This window comes from Leucopleurus acutus (assembly GCF_964270905.1).
Source record: "Leucopleurus acutus genome assembly, chromosome: 17".
Lineage (NCBI taxonomy): Eukaryota > Metazoa > Chordata > Mammalia > Artiodactyla > Delphinidae > Leucopleurus > Leucopleurus acutus.
Window position 1 is genome coordinate 80,167,970 of NC_139159.1, and position 19,816 is coordinate 80,187,785.

The window sequence follows — 19,816 nt, forward strand, 5'->3', positions numbered from 1 at the left end:
ACCTAATGAACTGTCGAGTGTACTCTGTCTGGTGGAGAAAGGAGACCGGGATGAGCCCGCAGGTAAATCTCTCACCCTTTCTCCTCCTTGAAGATGAAGTGCTTCCACGTGGCCCTTCCCCACTGGGCTTTGTTTGAAGCAGTGTCTAACTCGGAAGTGCATCCTCTTAAAATTTCTGTGCACACGGATGAGTGTGTCACCTAACACCCTGGGCATTTGGGGTTGTGAGGTAGTTTTGAAAGTGTTCATAACGTACATTCCTGTACAAGTTTTCTTATCTGAGTTATGGGTGTCATTTGTGTGAATGATGATACGTTGTGTGAATAAAGATTTGCATTGTAGGACAGTGAATAACTTAGCCTCGTTACAAAAATAATATATATTATTAGACACCGTCCCCTACCCCAACCGAGATGAAAAGTGATCTCGAAGAGCAGGTTTGCAGAAGCTGGCTTCTGTGAACCCTGATTCTCTTTTTCCTTTGGGCAGGTTATGATGGGAGGCGCTTCTCAGAGGAAATCACCTCGGTTGGTGCCCAGAGGCCAGGATTTGATCTCAGCTTTGTCCTTACTGATTCTATGACCCTGGGCTAGTTAATTAACCCTACTCTTGTATTTTCTTTTCTTATTTGGAAATTGGGAACTACGAATGTGGTAGGGTTGTTGTGAGGCCTGGGGTCATAGGAAGGCGGGTTGCCTGGCACAGTCCCTGGCATTTAGGGTGGCCTCCAGAAATGGGAGCTGTGGGGTGGACCGTTCCCTACTGCAGCCCTGATGTGGCAGCCTCGGCATCCAAGTCCCTTTGCAAATCAGTCATTTCAGTGCAACAGACTTTCACCAAGCCCGCTCTGCTTGGCTCACAGTATAGGCTCTGGGGATTATACAAATGAAGAAGACAGCTCGGCAGTGGGGGGAAAAAATTCCACTAAAGTTAAAGCCTATGTCTCTTTGAGTTAAGAGCAAAACGTCACTTCTAAGCGTCGTTTCCAGGGAGCAGGTAACAGTAAATTTGTGGAGGCGTTTGTGGGAACAGACAGAGGACTTGCTGTCTGGTGCCTTTGGGCAAAGTATACAGCGACATTCCTTCTAGAGAGATTCAGGAAATGGCATCGTCTTCAGGTGGACAAATTACACACGTGGCCCCCGATGGGTGGACACCACTCGGACAGGGTGTTGCTTGGTGAGCAGAGCGTAGGCAGGGTTTCAGTGGCCACATGCTTGGTCTGGTTGGGGACCTTTGTGCAGTGCACAAATCAGTAGCTGGGTTCCTTCCAGAGGCCCTGCGGGAGAATGCGTTCTTGCCCTTTCCAGGTCCTGGAGGCTCTGCCTGCGCTCCTTTGCTCACGACCCTTACCCTCCATCTTCACGCCCAGCCACAGTCTGACCCCTCGTGTGTTCTCACATTTCTTTGGAACGATAACCAGGAGAAGTTCCCCACTTTTAGAGGTCCACATGATTAGACTGGGCCCACCTGGTTAATCCAGGTACCTGCCCCCCACACCCCCCCATCTCAAGGTCCTTAGCTGTAGTCACATGTGCAAAGTTTCTTTTTCCGCGTAAGGGCATATATTCCCAGGCTCTAGGCATGGCATCATGGACATCTCTGGGAGGGGGCATTATTTTGCCTCCTCCAGCACCTCCAGCCAGGAAGGAACTGAGGCCCTCAGACCAAAGTCCAGAAGAAAATGAAGGCTGCCAGCAGCCACGTGGACCAGGAACAGACCCTTCCCCAGACCAGCCTCAGATGAGCCCAGCCCCAGCTGAGACCTTATCTGAAGCTGAGAATGCCTGGCCCCCTGACCCACATGGATGGAGATGATACATGTGTGTCGTTTGAAGCACCAAAGATTGTGACAATATTATTCTACAGCAGTAGTTACCTAATACCTTATACAAAAGCCCATTGCCTGTTTCTCCAAACCCACCTACCATTGCCCTCCCCGCAATTTATACATGTTTACATTCTCAGAAACACACACACACAAAACCACCTACAGTAACTATACACTTTTAGTTCTTTACACAAAACACAGGGTTTCACGCCTCTCTGCTGTGAAATTAAATGAAGATTTCCCAGATGAAAGTAAGCAAAGGCTATTTAGTTTGAACTTGCTCTAGCAAGGGAGTCACCCACCATCATGGGCATTTGGCAGAGAATCCAGAGCTGGCAGAGGAGCGGGAAAGCTTTATAGTGTCGAAAACACACAGGCCTTCAGGGTGCCCTCATTGGAGGCTGTTGGCCTGGAGATGCTGGAGTTGGACTAACCACCTCCAGTGGGGCATGTGACTGTTACGAGGTGAATATTATTTTTATTCCAGGTGCTCCTAAGCTAGAAATGGGGGCAAAAATTAGGGAGGCTGTCAGTTATCAACCAAGACCTGGCCATTTGGGGCCAGGTAGTATATTTTAAGAGTTTTAAGAGTTGTTGGTTGGCTTCCAGGGTTGGTTGCTGCAAATTGCGGATTGGAGTTACGTTTCGTATATACACACACACACGCACGCACGCACACACGCTCACACATGCACCCCCACAAGTGCGCACACATACGCACACGCACACGCGCGCGCACACACACACACACACACACACACACACACACGTTTTCCGTTTGTATATTGAGTCTCATAGCACTTTTTCATGTACGGTTCTTTCTACCCAGAGCGCCCATCCCTACCCAGCTGCCAAACTCACATGCAGCTTTCAGAACTCTGCTTCAGTGTAATGACTTCCGGGAGGCCTGCTGCGATCACTCTGCCTTCTGTCCTCTCTCTGTAGTATGTCCACATCAGCATCAAATGTGCCACGCCGCATTATTTTATTGGCATATGTTTTTCTATCCAACTTCATTGTGAGCTCTGTTTCTCCAGTGTCCAGCCTATGGCCTGGTACCTAGGTGCTCAGTAAAGGCCTGTTAAATAGTTATAAAAATAGGGCCAGTGACAAAGCAAATATTCCTGTATTCTCCATCCAATCCAATGGTTTCATTTCCCTGTTAACCCGAAGCCATGGAGTCATGCAGTCTTGAAATCAGAAGGTATACAGCTCATCTCAGTCTACTACCAGGAAAGAGAAGGGGAGTGGCAGAGATTCTTGCCCGAATTCCCAAGGGGGAAGAGTCCAGAGCCTGGGTTCTTTCTGGTTTTCCATGAGTCCTAGAGACCTGTGGATGCTGGAGGGCTAGAGCCAGAGTGCAGGGGTCAGGAGCCTCTCAGTGAGTAAAACAGATGCACATGGAGGCTGTTGTTTACATACAAGAATGCACTCATGAATAAGGGAAAATCACTCACCATCTAGCAACTACTATGATTCACACTTTCCGAGGAATTAATAGCATAATGCAGGAAGGCACTGGACGAAAGGCTGGCCCTGCAGAAGTATGTGAGTGTACTGCTTTTCTCTGTCCGCGTTCTCATTAGCCCCACGTTATGAAGACAGTTATAAATATTCAAAGTGGTATGTATAAATCTGTTTTCATATAAGGAACTCGATAGGAAATGTAGGCCCACAGCTGTTATTTCTTTGACTCCTTTGATCCTTAACCCAGGTGAGCAGGCATGTTCCGAACTTTTCTTTCTTTTTGATTCAATTCAAGTCCCTGTATGGTTAATTAAAAACAACGGCATCATCTCTGCTGTGATGGAATAGTCCCATCGCAACAATCCATCATGCTAATTAGCAAAGGGAAGAGGAATTTGTCTGCTTTCAGGTTGTCTATTCTAAAACTGGTACAATTCAGAGGAGATGCAGCAAGCAAAATCCAACATGCAGAATTTTGTTGGGCAAATGGTACTTTATGAATCTTGCACTGTAACGTGGATTTCTTCAGATTTGGGCCTCTTGTATTATTATTGTTGCTGCAAAGTAATAATAACCTAATAATATTTATGGTATCAGCAATAACAGTAGGTAGCATTTTGGGATGTGTATTCTGTCCTACATCATCATTTCTCCAAGCGTGTTCTTACAACACTAGTTCTTACTATGGAAGATGCTTCCAGGGTCAGAGCTGTATTGGAAAACTGAATCTTCTAGTCCTTCCTTGGAGATTTATAACATTCACTAGAAAAAATCCCTGTAGGAGTCATAAAGTTTAAAAAAATAGTTTCTTCTTAGAACTGTTGAACCATATTTGATAATGTATCATAGGTGTAATATCTATCAGCATCATGGAATTGCTATTTCATGGAATAGATTTTGATATTTTAAGCATTAAAAACAAACGATTAAGTAGTTATCCCATTAGAGGTAAGAAAAATGAGACCCAGAGGGGCAAGGTAATTTGTCTAAAGCCAACAAGTAAATTCCCTCCCTGGAATCTGCACTCCTATCTGTCTGATCCCAAAGTCCATACTCCCTCGAGGAGTGTATCTTGTTGGTGACCTGGGTCTTGGTGTGTGCATGTACTTGACCATTGAAATGAAATCTTCCATCCTTGATTTGTGGAGGAGTTCTTTTTGAACATTTGCAAAATAAAGCACCCACAACTAGACAGCAGACCTTGATTTAAGACTTCCTTACAAGGCATGATGGGCCTTTTCATCCCTTTGCTAGTGCAAGAGACTCATGTGTATACTACACAGCAAGAGGCCACCAGTTAGGGGGAAGAAAGGGGACAGGGAAAAAAATAAAACTTTCCTTAGAACTAATGGGTGTCGGCTCTGGGTTGGGCCTGGGATACAAAGATAGCCGGAACAGGGAATGTACCACAAATGTTTTCACCAAGGCCTGGCCCAACTAATCACTTTTTATAATGTTGGCTTTTGATGAGCAGAATTTCCTTCTTTTAATTCGGTCTGATTTATCTTGTTTTTCTTTTATGATGAATGGTTCATAGGCTATTTAAGAAATCTTTTCCTAAAACAAGATTATGAATATATTCTACTGTTTTATTCTAAAGCTTGATTATTTTAACTTTCAGATTTATGTTTATGATTTTCCTCAAATTAAATTATGAGATAGGGAAGAAAGTTTGTTTTTCTCCATACATATACTGGATTCGGGGGGAGCAAAATTTATTGAAAAGACTGTTCCCCAGTGAAAATCTGTGTCACTGTAAATGACAATGTCCGTCTCCGTAGGGTCTCTTTTGACTGATGATTCTGTTTGTCTGTCTTTGTGTCAGCGTCCACGCTGGCTTAATTACTTCAGCTTCACACTAAGTCTTGAAACCTATAAATCATCTAACTTATTTTTTAACGTTGTCTTGGCCGTGCTTTGTTCATAGCATTTTCATTAAAGTTTTGAATTTCTGTATCAGTATCTGCCACACTAATATTTTAAAAAATCTTCAACTGCTTTCATGTTTTGGCAATTAAGAATAAAGCTGCTGTGAATACCCATGTGTGGGTTGTTGTGTAGACATAAGTTTTCAGCTCATTCGGGTAAATACCCAGGAGCGTGAATGCTGGATGGTATGAGAAGAGTATGTTTAGTTTTATAAGAAACTGGCAGACTGTGTTCCAAAGTGACCACCACCAGCAGTGAACGAGGGTTCCTGTTGCTCCACACCCTCGCCTGCATTTGGGGTTGTCAGTGTTCTGAATTTTGGCCATTCTAATAAGGGTGCAGTGGTATCTCATTGTTTTAATTTGCATCTCCCTGATGACATATTACGCAAAGCATCTTTTCATATGCTTATTTGCATCTCTATATCTTCTGTGGTGAGAGATCTGCTCAGAGCTGTCCTTCAGTAGTGGATATGAGCAACCCAGGTATCCAGATAGTGGAATATTAGTCAGCATTAAAAGGAAAAGAGCTATCAAGCCATGAAGAGACATGGAAGAACCTTAACTGCGTTTTACTAAGTAAATTAAAGAGCCAGTCTGAAAAGGCTACACACTGTATGGTTCCAACAATATTATATTCTGGAAAAGGCAAAACTATGGAGACAATGAAAAAATAAGTGTTTGCCCGGGGTTATGGGAAAGAAGGAATAAGTAGGTGGAGCACAGAAGATTTTGAGGGCAGTGAAAGTATTCTGTATGATGCTTTAATAGTGAATATTTGTCATTATACATCTGTCCAAACCCATAGAATGTACAATGAGGAAACCCTAATATAAACTATGGATTTGGGGAGATAATGATGCTTCAGTGTAGGTTCATCAGTTGTAACAAATGTATCACTCTGGTTGGGGATACTGATAGTGGTGGGGGGCACTCGTGGGATAGGGGGTATATGGGAACCCTGTACTTCCTGTTCAGTTTTTTTTAAACCTAAAACTGCTCTACAAAATGAAGTCGATTAAAATAATGATCTTCTAGGATTTTGATTGGAATTATATTGAGTCTATAAATAAATTTAAGGAGAATTGAAATCTTAATAATGTTAAGTATCTTAAGACATGAACATGGAATAACTGTCCATTTGTTTAGGCGTTACTTAATTTTTCTCAGCAGCATTTTGTGTTGTTCCATGTGGAATTCTTACACATCTTTACTTAGATTTATTCTTAGGTATTTGATATTTTAAAATATCAATATTACTGGGCTTCCCTGGTGGCGCAGTGGTTGGGAGTCTGCCTGCCGATGCAGGGGACGCGGGTTCGTGCCCCGGTCCGGGAAGATCCCACGTGCCGCGGAGCATGCTGGGCCCGTGAGCCATGGCCGCTGAGCCTGCGCGTCTGGAGCCTGTGCTCCGCAACGGGAGAGGCCACAACAGTGAGAGGCCCGCGTACTGCAAAAAAAAAAAAAAAAATTTCAATATTACACACATTTACATGGATTTATTCCTATGTACTTAATAATTTTCCATGCAATTGTAAATAGTCATATTTTCAAATTTATTTTTCTATTATTTGCTGCTAGAATATATAAATATTATTGTATTTATGTACACTTTAGATTTACCTTGTTTCTAGCATCTTTGCTAAATTGACTTATTAATTCTAACTGTAGATTTAGGCAATTTCTGCATATATAATCATGCCATTTATGAAGAGAGATGGCTTGATTCCTTTTTGATTTTTTTCCTTTTTTAAAAAAATTTTTATTGGAGTATAGTTGATTTACAATATTATGTTAGTTTCAGGTGTACAGCAAAGTAAATCAGTTATACATATATCCACTCTTTTAGATTCTTTTCCCATATAGGTCATTACAGAGTATATTGAGTAGTGTTCCCTGTGCTATACAGTAGGTCCTTATTAGTTATCTATTTTATATATAGTAGTGTGTCTATGTCAATCCCAGTTTTCCAATTTATCCCTCCTGCCCTCACCCTCTGGCAACCATAAGTTCGTTTTCTACATCTGTAACTCTATTTCTGTTATTCCATTTTGAATCATTGTACCTTTTATTTATTTTTCATGCTGATTGTAATGGCTAGTGTCTCCAATACAAAGTTAATTAAAGGTGATGACAATAGGCATCTTTTATTTGTTCCTATCCTCAAAGGGAAAGCATTAAATATTTTACCATTGAGTATGAAGTTAGCAAAAGGTTTATAGCTGATACCTTTTGTCAGATTAAGGAAGTTCCCTTTGTTTTTAAATATTTATTTTATTTATTTATTTTTGGCTGCGTTGGGTCTTCATTGTTGTGTGGGGGCTTTCTCTAGTTGCGGTGAGCTGGGGCCACTCTTCACTGCGGTGTGTGGGCTTCTCGTTGCAGTGGCTTCTCCTGTTGCGGAGCGTGGGCTCCAGGCGCGTGGGCTTCAGTAGTTGTGGCTCGTGGGGTCTAGAGCACAGGCTCAGCAGTTGTGGCACATGGGCCCAGTTGCTCCGCGGCATGTGGGATCTTCCCAGACCAGGGCTCGAACCTGTGTCCCCTTGCATTGGCAGGCAGATTCTTAACCACTGCGCCACCAGGGAAGCCCAGGAAGTTCCCTTTAACACAGTTTGTTGATTATTTTTAATCATTAGATATCAAATTTTGTCAAAATTTTTTCTTCTGTTTTCTGTTATGTGTAAATTAAAGTGATTAGAGTTTTAATATTAAACCAAACTTTCACTCCTGGAATAAATCCCACTTGGTCAAATCATATTGCCCTTTTTATATATTTCTGAAACAGACGAGGTGTTCGCTAGATATTCCCTTTAATATCTCTTATCCACCTCTTAATAGAATCATATATGTATATGACTAATGGTGAGATTAGGTGATTAGGACTTAATGGTATGAAAAACCACAGTCTAAGCTTCCATTAGACAACAAGGGAGGGTACTTGGAAGAACAAAAATTGCAAAATGGACAGTAATTTAAAAAACGAACAGTAATTTGTCAAATGATTTGAAAGAGTACACTAAATGTCTGAATGAATTAATACAGTTCCAGAAGTTTTCCAAAGGATTTCCTACACAGTCTTCCAGAAAGAACCCTTGTAGTTACCGTAGACAAACAAAAGCTATCATTCATTCATTCGTGAATTCAGCATTTATTAAGCAGTTATTCCATACCAGCTATTACATATGGTAGTTCCTGCAGGTAGAATGATGATGGAATGTAAAAAATGAGAAGAACCTTACTCACAAGGTTTTCAAACCACATTCCTTATTGAGCTCTTGGAATTCTGTGGGATAAGAGGGAGCAGAGTCAGTGGTCCCCAGGGATCCACACCCACTTCAGAATACCTCTGCTTTTGCTTTTAAAAACTTTGTTTTGACGAAGTAGTTTTTGCGTCTGCTGTGTAAGGCTTGATGAATTTTTACAAGTGAGCACAGTCATGAAATGCACACCCAGCTTGAGACACAGAAAACTGTCTGTACTTTTAGAATCTTCTTTCCTGTCTCCTTCTAGTAGGTTCACCCTGAAAAATAACCACTCTTCTGACTTCTTCCACAATGGGTTAGTTTTCATGATTTTGAGCTTCCTATCTGTGGACTCATCCAGCATGTACTCACTTCTGTTGACCTTAACTTTTTATGTTTGTGAGAGTTATTCATGTTTTTTGTGTAATTATTCCAGTTACTATGGCTGCATAATAAGTCATCCCAAAATTCAATAGCATAAAACAACCATCTATTGTACTTATAGGTTCAGAACTTTGGACAGAGCACAGTACGGTGGGCTTGTCTACACCCCACTATACCTGAGGCCTCAGCTGACAGAGTCAGTCTTCTACATTCTCTTGTCTGGGGGTGGATTCTAGTTGCCAGCTGAGACCTTAGCGCCTACACATGGGGTCTCCATGTGAGTTGGGCTTCTCATAATACGGTGTCTGAGTTTCAAAACTGAGGGTTCTGAGAGGGTAAGAGAGCAAAGCAGAAGTTGTACCTAATTTTACTACCTAGCTTCCAAGTTTGAAGTCACACAGCATCACTTCTACTGTATTATGTTGGTCAAGGCAACTACAAAGTTTGGCCCAGGATCAAAAAAAGGGGGGAACCCCCCTCACTTCTCAGTGGAAGAAGGTTAACATCTTGCTGTAAGAAAAACGTGTGGGATGGAATATATATTGATGATTGCTGATGTATATTTGAGTTGTTTCTAGATTAGGTATTATAACTAAATCTACAGAAGACATCTTTGTATATATATTTTGATATACATATGCATTTATTTCTATTGAGTATATTGAATGGAATTGCTCAGTCACAGAGTACTGGCGTACCATCTTCAGCAATTAGAACTAAAAATTTTCCATAGTGCTTGGGCAGATCTACGTGTATATTGGCAAAACATGAATGTTGCAGTCGCTCCGCATCCTTGCCATTACAAGTGAAATGGGCTGGTAAGCAAGTTGTGGATGGATTTTAGGGAGCGCTGCATCCATGCCTTAGGGTTCACACTTTTCCCTCAAAGCCAGGGGTTTTAAGCTGGAGGTTTTCCATGCAAAACCTGTGGTGTTGCCGAGGCTGCTGTTGCTGTTGTTGCTTTTAACTGACTTTGGATAACTTTAGAAAGGGTGTAGTTCACTCTCCAGTGTTCTAAGATAGTTACTATTCTGTAATTTCTCACCACGTTCCATCTCCTGAAAGCATTTATTTTAAAAGTCCCCAAATAAGCAAAATTAAGCACAGTATTGTTGGGGAAAAAATATAACATATAAAGTAAACATATTTTTAAAAGAGCAAGAGGATAATAAGTTTAAACTTCAGAATGAAACTTAACCTTTGCAGGAGGTGGAGGATGGGACAGATGGTAGCACCCAGGTTGAGTCAATGCTATATTAATTTGGGTAGTAGGTTCATGGGTAATTTTTTCTTCTTGCTTTATCATTTACATATATTACATATACTGTATGTACTTATTTTTGTACCTGTATATGCATTTATTAATTCAGTCATTGTATCAGACAGTGGTCTTAGGTATAAATTATTACATGATAAAAAATTAAGCCCAGGAGAAAACCATAATTTGAAAAGAGGTATGTACCCCAGTGTTCATTGCAGCAACATTTACAGTCGCCAAGACGTGAAGCAAAATGAATGACCATCGACAGATGAATGGATAAAGAAGATGTGGTACATCTACACGATGGAATATTACTCAGCCATAAAATAGAATGGAATAATGCCATTTGTAGCAACATGGATGGACCTAGAGATGATTATATCAAGTGAAGTGAGCTAGACAGAGAAAGACAAATATCATAGGCTATTGCTTACATGTGGAATCTGAAACGAATGATACAAATGAACTTATATACAAAACAGAAATAGACCCACAGGCGTAGAAAACAAACTTATGGTTACCAAAGGGGAAAGGGGAGAGGGATAAAAAAATTAAGCCCTACATTTCATAAAATTCATGCATGTGTATAGTGATATTTATGGGAGGAAATCTGTGAATATGAAAGGAATAATAAGATAAAAAGAAGAGAGATACATAAGCCTTCTTGTTGCAAAAATGGGAATATTCTGTCTTTTCCTTAACACAAACTGGGCTGGTTATTCAATTAAACATGGATTTCTTCCAAAATGAAATATTTGAAGACAAAATATTTAAGGGTGTTGGATGCTGGAAATATGCCCAGATCTGCTTGAAAGCAGCTCAGAAAAAGGGTGAAAACGGGGAAGAGAGGGAGCAGTGGTGGCTGAGGGGAGGTTTACACCGGCAGGCGACTTCCTGCCCTGGTATTTTTCACAAAGGCCCATCCCCAGATGGAGACTCCAACTTTGAACACTGGGTATTGGCATTTTCTACAGAGAACTTGAAGCTAATGGTTATTGTAGACTCACTATAACCATGAACCACAGGCTTTTTCAATCCGTTTCTGCTTTCACTCAGCAGATGCTCAATATTTACTGAACAGAAGTCAGGTGTCGTTGGATTTAAAGCCTGTGAAGTCTGTGCTAGTGTCCATATTTTACAGACGGGAAAACTGAGGCTCAGAGATGTGAAGTAGCTTTGTGGTGGGGCAGCTTGTAATCAGTAGTTTCCAAATGTGGGTCATAACAAAGTCCACATGCTCTTCTGACCACGTGACCCAGCACTGCCCCATCAGGAGGAGCGTCTGTCCCCTCTCCTTGAAACCTGGTAGATCTCCGTGAGTGCCGGGACCAACGCAGTATAGAAGTGACCCCATGTGACTGAGGGTCATGAAGGGAAATAAAGTTTCTTCCTGACTCTTTCTTGAGACACTTGCTCTTAGAAACCAGCCACCTTGCCTTGAGGAAGCCCATGCTACCTGGAGAGCCTGCTGACAATGCCAGCTAAGGTCGTAGCCAGTAACCAGCACCAACCGACGGACACAGGAGGGAGAAAGCCTTCAGCAAGACTCCATCTCAGCCACATCTGATGGCAGCTGGGTGAGAGACCTCGAGTGAGAGCCTTCAGCTGAGTCCAGCCGACCCCCAGACCACAAGAACGAGTGGTGGTAGAGTCGTCGTGATAAAATTGGGTTTTTTAAATCGCACTAAGTTTGGGGTGGTTTGTCTCCCAGTGAAACTATGGGCATTAAGCCCCATGCTCAGAAGCTTACGCTCATTCGTATTATAAAAGGTGCCGTTAGTACCTCTAGAAAATGGCCATGTTCTTGCCTACAGTTCCTTACAGTTCCACTGATACTCCTAAGATTTTTGTTCATCAGATTTCATCTTCCTTCTTTTCATGTCTGAAATGATAGGACCTGTTGACCCAGGTTCAGTAATAATTAACACCATTCTATCTCAGGGAACTCAGAGTTTGACGAAACAGACTCACACATGGATAAATCATTAGAAAGCAACACGGGGATGGCAGGGTCACGGCAGACGGTGGTGGGACGAGCTATAGGGAGGGACGCCGAGGAGGGGCAAGGATGAGGGCAGTTGACAGAAAGAAAGCTTCCTGAAGAAGAGGTCAGCTGAGCAAAACCTTGAAGAGATAAAATAAGTTGAAGGCAAGGGGAAGAATTCCCAGAAGGATGACACAAATCTTGCAGAGGCAGAGAAGCAAAAACTAGTCTAGCGCATGAAAGGACAAATATCTCAGCATTACTTTATTTATTTACTTATTTTTTGCGGTACGCGGGCCTCTCACTGCTGTGGCCTCTCCCTTTGCGGAACACAGGCTCTGGACGCGCAGGCTCAGCGGCCATGGCTCACGGGCCCAGCCGCTCCGCGGCATGTGGGATCTTCCCGGACCGGGGCACGAACCCGCGTCCCCTGCATCGGCAGGCGGACTCTCAACCACTGCGCCACCAGGGAAGCCCTCAGCGTTACTCTAAAGGCCGTGGAGGCCGGGTGTGGCAGGAGAGCTGGCCTGGCAGTCTGGCGGTCCGCAGCTGCTTTCTACAGAGCCTTCCTCAGGACTGGGTTTTCAGAAGTCCTGCATAAGGGGTAGGGAGTCCTGCATGTGAACCATCTACTAAAATACAGTTCCCCAAGCCCTGTCCTCCAGCGTTCTCATTCTGTAATTCTGGGTCGGAATCTAAGAATTCTGATTAAAGAGGGGGAAAAAAAAGCTTCACCCGGTGAAGCTTTTTTCATTCAGTTTGAAACTGCTTGAGTCAGTGCGATCCACTGAGGGATTTTAGGAGGAGGACAGAGTCGTGTGTTGGAAATGAGGGTTCATTGAGCAGTTTGGAGCATAGCGTGGGAAGAGGTGGGGTCTGGGGGCAGGAGAGCAGTCAAGTCGACAGTCCAGGTGGCAGCGGTGAGCAACAAAGCAGGGCAGTGATGCTGGGGGCAGAGGCGATGGCGTCAGCCACGGTCAGACCCCACAGCCGGCAGGGCTGGTGGAGGGCAGCTGGTGGAGGAGGCGAGGCCGTCAGGGAGGATGTGCCGTCTGGGCTCCGGTGAGACGGGACACACTGGGGCTGTCAGCTAGGAGGAAGGGTGACAGACAGGTGCCACAGGAAGCCCCAACCTCCAGGGAATAAGAGTTGTTCTCACAACATGAAAAATAATGATTCCTAATTTTTTTTTTAAAGTTAAATTAATGACAGGCCAGGAAACGTTTTCTTCCAGCTTCCAAAATGAACACATGATTTATATCAGTAATAAAGAATAAAATTCCTGAAAATAAAATACAAAAGACACTCAATGGAGTAGAAACATGAGCTGAGGCTATAAATAGGCTGCTGACAGATGGGGAAGTCAGAATTACTAACACGTTTATTAAAAACATTCAGACTCAGTAATTTAAAAATGCTAATTTAAACAAAGGTACAGCCTTTCATCCTGACAACAGTGGCAAGGAGAATTCAGAATGTGGGAGGGGAGTGGGGAAAGGGATCCTGATGCCAGGCCGGGATGGGCAGGCTGGACGGGTCCAGCCGTGCTGGAGGGAATATGGGTGGAATCAGTGGAAATAAAAAGGTGCGTAGCCAGTGATCCAGCGGAGGAGCTGCTCTACAGGGAACAGATATAAGGAGGCGTATCTCAGCTTTGTTTGTGATAGCAGGTGTTAGAAGAAGCCCAGCTGCCCATCAGTGGAGAAAGAGACAGACAGACTGTGTGAACGCGCTAGGACGTGAAGCAGTGAGAGGCAGCAAGCCAGAGGAGCACGCCGCCACACGGCTACGTCTTAAAAGTGCTGAGCGAAATGTCAGCATGATATCATTAATACACATTCAAACTACGTACCCAGAAAACAACATTACACATTTTCCAAGGATACCCCCATATTCAGGGAATGACACCAAACATAGCAGTTATCTGCTGGAGAGGCAAGGGGTGTAATTGAGGAAGGAGTAGGGGAAGAATCAGAACCCAGAGAGAGAGGGAGGGAGGAGAGAGAAGAGAGGCGAGAGCAAGCCTGAGGTGGCTTCTGTGCCGATGTTGGCATGTCATGAACTTAGGGATACAATCACGTGAGGTTTCTGCACCCTCGAAGATCAGAGCCAAGAGAAGGTCTAGCAGAGAAGCTATTGATGAAGTTGAGTTTGACGTGACTATGGGACCCACAGCTGTTGAAATTCAGGAAGCACGTGGAGAGGTACAGCTGGAGATGACGAGAGGCAAAGAATCTGGAGAGAAAGCCGGACACAGTGCAAGAAGAATCCACGAGGAAGAATGAGATACCCCTGGGAGGGGTCATAGGGTAAGCTGGCGAGTCCAGGAGCTGAGAACACCTGTCATCAATGGGCAGGACGCAGATGGGGGGCTGCCCGGGGGACCAGGAGGCCGCAGTGTGAGGACACTAGCGGGAGGGAAGAGTGGCTGGTGGGACAAGCGTTTCTGGGGGGCTGAGGGAGCAGCAGTGGAGGCAGCGTACAGGCCCTGTGAGATCTGGGCTGAGACCATCTTCTGCACTGGTCCAGGACCTGTTGCTCTTAGCACTAGGTAGGTGGTACATGGGTTTGAGTGGGTGGGATTAGGGGCTGTGGTGCAAAGGAGAGGCACAGAGGAGCAAAGAGGGATCCCTCTCCCTCTTCTGCCGCTGACAAGGTATGTGAGTCATCCTTCAAGTCATTTCTCGTCTCTGGACCTCAGTGTTATGGAGACGAGACATAGGTAATTCTGGTTTTGTGCACCATCCTTCTGTGGCTTCTATTAGATGGCATATATGAAAATCCTTGTATACTTCATGTTGCTCTGAGCATAATAGCTCTGACAACTACTGCTCTACTTTCTGTCTTTGGATTTTTCTCTTCTGGACGTTTTCTATAAATGGAAGCCAACACTATGTGTTCTCTTGTGACTGGCTTCTTTCACTTGGTGCAGTTTTTTTTTTAAGTTCCTTTCATTCCTTTGTTAATTCATCCTCAAATATCTCTCAAGTGTTTACTATGTCCAGGTTGGGATGTTTTGAAGAAAGCTAATCGTCTTAGTCTCTGACCACTTGGGGAATTGGACCACAGATATTTCCGAATCAATGGTTCCTCAGAATGTCTGGTTCACCTGTGTCAATCTACAGATGAGGACGCAGAGCGCAAGAGAAGCACAGTGACTCCCCCGAAGTCTCAGAGTGAGGGAGGGGCAGAGGCAGGGCGGGGGGGGGGGCAGCCCTCTTGATTCTCTGAGCATCCCTGAGGACCCCCTGCAGGTCACACAGACGGCAGGGGTCTTCTCACTGCAAATCTTGTGCAGTTCTCCCCAACATTTAGTTCTCACAAAGAGCGGCCATGTAAATTATCTGAGGGCAAAAGCAAAGACAATGTGGGATAATGGAAAATATCTGAACTCAGGGTCACAATAAGCATTTTCCAGTCCCGTCATTCCGCGACTCACTGTGTGAGGAAGTTACTCTCCCTCTCTGGCCTCAGGAAAACACAAGAATCTGAGATCCCTCCCATCTCCAGTATTCGGCAATTGAGGTAGCACAAAGGACCTATTCTCCAAGCTCACAAAACGTTCTGCCTTTAGCTCTCTGACGTCAGTTCATGGGAACTAAGCGATACTGTCGCCCATTCTCATTTCCATTGAGAAGCCAGTGGGGTGTCCCCGGAGCTTCAGAGAGAGGAAATGGGTTTGGAGTGCTTGCCTTGGAGGTACATGGGATCCATGAAATGGGGCGGGGCCCGGCTCCACACGTGGGGCTCCCTGCAGTCTGTGGAGAAGCGCAGGCAGCAAATCGCAGAACACTTTCCTCCGGCAAGATGGACCCGCCGACCTTCTGAGGACGATGTGCACGGCTCCTTCGGCCTTTGGCTGTTGCCTCCTGTGGGTCTCCCAGGTTCCCTCTTCTCCGTGGTGTAGGATTTGGAATTCCGAGCTGTGTAACAAGACAGAGAGCTGGATTTTGACTTCATTGGGAAAAACATGAGGGCAGATTCGCCCAACACTTGCTCCGTACCGTGTGGTGCCTTGTTAACTGCTTTTTACTCATTTCGTTTAATGCCTGCAACAGCACCATAGCCCCATGTCATAGATCAGGAAAGAGCTGGACGTTGAAGCATGATACCTCAGGCCGCACCGAGGCATGGGGGGCAGGCAGGGCTCCGAACTAGTCTGACACCAGAGCCCGAGCTCTGAGCTGCCACATGAAAGGACACCTTCCACTGTGATCTGGGAAGGATGCTCACCGAATGCCAAGCCGGCCAGTCATCGGATTTCCCGAATCCGCATCTACAAAAGATGAGAGGGGAAGACAAGCGAACTTCTCATGCGTGTTTCAACTTCGACAGTCTGTGCTCCCAAGCGGTGGGGCTGCGTTTAAAACTCAGGATTTTGACCGCATGTTTCAGTGGTGGTACCAGTGATGCAGCCTGCGCCTCGGCACGACCTTCATCCATCCAGGCAGGTGGTAGGAGCTGCCCCGGGAAGCACAGCACACTTGTCACTTCAAATATATTTCAAGGGTTTGGCGATGAATTTTATAAAAGCCGCCCCACCCCACCCCTGAAATCAAGTCGCCGTTTTTCTTAGACTCTAGAGGGGTGTGTCAGCTGCGGTCTTTTCCTAAATCCAGGGGAACTGATAGTAATAACTCCATGGCTTGCCAGTTCCCACGGCGTCACTGAGCAGCTGACCCTGCTCGTGTCCACTGAGGAGGTGTGCCTTCCTGCCATTCTCTGATGGCATGCAGCATCTGGGAACACCATGGAGCCTGATTGGCAGTTCTAGAGGTTCTGTATCATGGTCTGGCTTGCTGGAAAGGGTTAACTGCAGAGATTCGGCTTAGCAAGAACTCACCCCTTCAGTTAATGGTAGGAAATTATTCACCTATCTATTAATCCCCTCCCACCTCTTCCGTGCCAGAGACTGAAGGCAGTGGTGAGAAGAGGCAGAGTCGGTGTCTGTACCCAACGGGGCTCCCCCAGCAAGCTCACTGGCAAAATCATCTGACACACCAGGAGCTGGTGACGGGTGAGGGGTTATATTAGGGACAGGGGGGTCTGATGCAGGTGGACTAGAGCATTTATCTTTGAGAAGGAGGTAACCTAGGTCAAGAAGACCTGAGAGTGAGCTTCTGGGCCAGGAAAAATGTTGTTCTGAGTCCTAAAATCACTGAAAACCCAAACAAAAGGTTTTAAGCAGGAGTAAGGATGGGAGATAATGATCAGATGTATGTTGTGAAATAAGGTACCCCAAAAAGTTTGTGGAACGAACACAACTTGGAAGCTGGGGTACGTGCAGATTCCTGGCTCCAGAATGACCAGGATCTGCGTTAGTGCTAAGGTCTCATTCACATCGTCACGCCCCAAGCTGGGAGAACTCGGGATGCTGGGTTCCCACAGTGATACAGCACACGCACCCTGCCTCGGTGTCTTTGAGAGGACACTCTCTTCTCTTTTTGTTTTTGAGGATACGTTTTTTATAAGTAACAGAAATTCCAAATCAAACTGGCCTAGACAATAATAGAGAATGGGATTTAGGACCGGTTGAATAGCACTACCTCTGTTTCTCTACAGTTCCCTTTATTCTGCCCATCTCTGCATGTCTGCTTTCTTCTCCTGTTGCCTTTTCTCGTAGTGGGGAAACGATGGCAGTTGTTCAAGTTCCAAATTTTGCATTTTTAGACCCTAAATAGGATCCTGTTTTTCAGAATTCCCTGCAAAATCCTGAGTTCATAAACCCGTCTCTGTGGCTGGGAGGAAAATCAGGCATCCACTGGCCTATGCTAATCAACACAGCAAAGAGGATAGAATTCATCTCTCTGGTTAAATGCCCTGGAGCTTAGGGCGGGGTCGCAAACTCACCCCAAATCCCAATGGCAAAGTGGGTTGGGAATTGGAAGGGCAGACACAATGTCCTGAACGGTGAATGTCTGTACTTTGGCTCTCACTGTCGGCTGTTTAATTACATCCCCGTTTCAGATTCCTCAAAGAAGGAATCTGTTTCAGCTACGCGCCATCACCCTTGTTTGCAGCTCTTCCACGAGATGCACCGTTGCCTACGACCAGCCTGATGCTTGAGTGTCCCTGAGGAAGGGCCCTCCCCTGGTTGAGGGTGCTTTGACTCAAGATTGTGGGGAGTCACACTGTAAAGATCACGGACACCCCAGCTCGGGGCTGCAGTCTGAGATGTCTTCAGCAGAAGTTATGGGTGCGGCAGGCACCCAGAACAAACGGATCTTTAATATAGTGGGGGCCGATCTTGACCCTCCCAGGAGAGAAGGTTCGTTTCCTGCGCAGGGCAAGCTTCCTTCCTTAAAGGGCTTCAAGGTAAAGCTGGATGACCACTAGGTGGCGCTGTTGAGGACCATCAAATTGTCAGCCGGCGTGGGACCAGATTACCTCCTTGTTACTTTGAAACCCTAACTACAGTATTATTTAATGATTCCCCTTATTTTGTTGAAGATGCCCTCTGTGAGATCAGTATTTCTCATTCCATTAACTGTTTCGATATTGTCTTCTGGGAAAAAGACTTGGCAGCATTTCAGAACTCAGGAGCAACCAAAACAAATTTTTTTTCCCCACAATTGTCTTGCTTATGTCAGAGTTTTATTTAAAGTCACAGGATGTGAAAGTCAAAGTGCTCCTTTGAGATGTGGAGGCTGAGACACAGAGAAGGGAAGGGATTTAGCGATGAAGACACAGGGATTAGGGGAAGAAGCAAGTCGGGAGCCCAGGTGTCGTGACCACCAGGGGGAGCCCGTTTTCCTCCTCACCATGAGTCTCCTCAGTGCCTGTCACACGTGAGGCTGCATCCTGCCCTGTGCTTGCCGCTTGTTGGCCCTCTCTGGCCATGCCCGGCCCTTTGCCTGACGCATGCCCCCACCAACCTCTCAGAACTCCTTCCGGGAGTCAGCCACGCTGTAAGGCTTCCCTGACCCCTAGCATCTGAAACTGGACTCCTCCCCACGTGTTCTCCTCTGTTACGCTGTGCAATGTCCCCTCCCGACCTCGTGAAACTTGATAGGACGTGGTCATGCACAGTGCACCCTTTCTCTGGAATGCTGCTTCTTAAGGACAAGGACCCTTCACTGATTCATATTTCTATGAATGCCTAGAGTTTTAGGCATTGTAGTGGCTCAAACAATGCTTGCTGGATGGCTGAATAAGTGAATGATTAATAACTGAAATAAGCAAATTGAACTCATACGCACACTGTCATGTCAGTGAATGAAAACAGAGCAATGCTGTTGAAAAGAACCGTGTGCGTGAGGGACTTTCCTGGTGTCTCAATGGTTAAGAATCTGCCAGCCAATGCAGGGGACATGGGTTTGAGCCCTGGTCTGGGAAGATCCCACATGCCGTGGAGCAACTAAGCCTGTGCGCTGCAACTACTGAGCCTGTGCTCTAGAGCCCGCGAGCCACAACCACTGAGCCCGTGTGCCAGAACTACTGAAGCCCGCACGTCTAGAGCCTGCGTTCTGCAACAAGAGAAGCCACCACAATGAGAAGCCCGTGCACCACAACGAAGAGTAGCCTCCACTCGCCACAACTAGAGAAAGCCTACACACAGCAACGAAGACCCAACGCAGCCAAAAATAAATAAATAAATTAATTTTTTTTAAAAAAATGAACTGTGTGTGATCTCTAGACACTGAAAAGTGAAGATGTCCAAACCATTAACTGAATGATGTGTCAGAGAGTATATGTAGAAAGATCCTACACTTCTCAAAC